Source organism: Mus pahari, chromosome 6 (assembly GCF_900095145.1).
Source record: "Mus pahari chromosome 6, PAHARI_EIJ_v1.1, whole genome shotgun sequence".
NCBI classification, from domain to species: Eukaryota; Metazoa; Chordata; class Mammalia; order Rodentia; family Muridae; genus Mus; species Mus pahari.
The window spans coordinates 910,488-912,806 of record NC_034595.1 but is presented as its reverse complement, the minus strand read 5'-3'; positions in this window follow the sequence as shown (position 1 = coordinate 912,806).

The window sequence follows — 2,319 nt, the reverse complement described above, 5'->3', positions numbered from 1 at the left end:
TTATTATATGTAAGTACACTGTAGCTGTCTTCAGACACTCCAGAAGAGGGCGTCAGATCTTGTTACAGATGGTTATGAGCCACCATGTGGTTGCTGGGATTTGAACTCCGGACCTTCGGAAGAGCAGTCGGGTGCTCTTACCCACTGTGCCATCTCACCAGCCCGGCTCAGGTATTATTATTATTATTATTATTATTATTATTATTATTATTATTATTATTATTATTATTTGCTTCTCTTTTTATTGGATATTTTCCTTATTTACATTTCAAATGTTATCCCCTTTCCTGGTTTTCCTCCCTCCCGCAAGTCCCCTCTCTCATCCTCCCTCCCCCATCTTCAATGAGGGTGTTCCTCCACCCACCCACCCACTCCCACCTCCCCACCCTCAGTTCCCCTACACTGGGGCATCTATTAAGCCTTCATAGGACCAAGGGCCTCTTCTCCCATTGATGCCTGACAAGGTCATCCTCTGCTACATATGTGGCTGGAGCCATGTGTACTTCTTTGTTGATGGCTTAGTTCCTGGGAGTTCTGGGGGTCTGGTTGGTTGATATTGTTGTTCTTCCTGGGGGATTGCAAATTCCTTTAACTCCTTCAGTCCCTTCTCTAATTCCTCTATTAGGGACCCTGCTCCCAGTCCAATGGTTGGCTCCTAAGTTCTGTTTTTGTCTCTTTACAGTATGTTGTGTGAGCACATCTATAAATACCACGGGTAATGTCGATAGATTTGCCTTGTTCGCACATGTCCATCTCTCCTGTATTACTGGTTATTACATGGTGGACAGACACTGTTGGACCAAGCATGGTCACGTGACTCCTTTACCCTTCCTCTGATTAGAAGTGTTTAGACCATTGAATTGCTGGCGCTCAATTCTTCAGTTGCTTGGACCAGGGAGATCCATATTCCAGAATGTTCCAGCTTTATTGGCCTGGGTCCCAGCACTGGTTGGATGAGCAACTAGTTTAGCTGGAATGGTTAGCTCAGGGTTCCGTGACAGATGCTGTCTCCAAACAAACAAACAAACAAACAAAACAAAACCCAAACCAAAAACAAAATAAAACAAAACCCCAAAACAAACAAACAAAAAAGAAACTATTAGCCACACATGCCTACATGGACACACACACACACACAGAATATGTTTTGATTTGTATTATTTTTCTAAATATCTTTTTACTTTNCTTTTTTTTTTTTTTTTGGTTTTTCGAGACAGGGTTCCTGGCTGTCCTGGAACTCGCTTTGTAGACCAGGCTGGCCTCGAACTCAGAAATCCGCCTGCCTCTGCCTCCTGGTTTTTAAGAACTGCATGAGAACACTATAAAGCATTGTAGGCTCACACGCGTAAATCATGCAGGTTGATAAAGCATGGCCCACGTGTGCAGTGGGAAGCAGTCAGTGCAGAGAGGGACAACTGGGAGGTGCTCAGAAGAGCGCTCAGCCCTAAATGGACATCTCTATCAGAGCCTAGCCAAGGCTCTGGGAACATCGCTGAGGATGGTAAGAGCCCAAGGATGGAGAGGCACACTGAAAAGTTCTGGGTTCTAGACAAGGCATGGCTATGGCACTCCTGCATCCACCACTGTTACGGCTGCCTGCATAAGACCTTAAGACTGGCACATGGTTAAGCGCACCACACTTCCTGCATAGATGGAGGAGACCTCCAGTCCCTGCCCACCACTGAGGAGCTATAGGCAGTTAGTAGGGAGATGCATCCTTTCTGGATTGTGTGGCCACTGGTAGGATTCCTGTGCTCCACTGGATGGCCCCAAACCCATCCTTAGGGGCAGCACTGACTAGACATAGAGGGTTATAAAAACTAAATAAAAGAAGACAAAGTGGGGGAGGGGCTTGCCAGGGAGCTATTGGGTGAGTTGAAAGGGAAAATGGGGTTGTATATGGTCATATTTGTATACATGTATGATATTTTCAATAATAAAGAAAAATTACAAAAAATTGCCATAAATAAAAACACCGCCACAATCATGCTGGTGAATATATTCATTGCCCACAGAGATTTATTGCTCTCCTCTGTTTTTTCCAAGTAGATTTTGATAGGAGTTTGGGCTGGCCTTGGTCATGGCACTCTTTCTGCCTCAGCCTCCAGCACGCTGGGACTGTAGGCCTGCACTGCCCTTCATGGTTCCCATGTCCCTTTGACGTCCCCCTTTCCCTTCCTTTCCACCCCACCATGGGGACCAGTGATCTGTTTTAGTCACTGGAGGGCAGACTTCCTTTCTTAATGTTTTACACAAATAGAATCGTTCAGTGCTTAACAGAGCGTTGTCTGGCTTCTCTCTCAAAGCTGTCCAGACTGT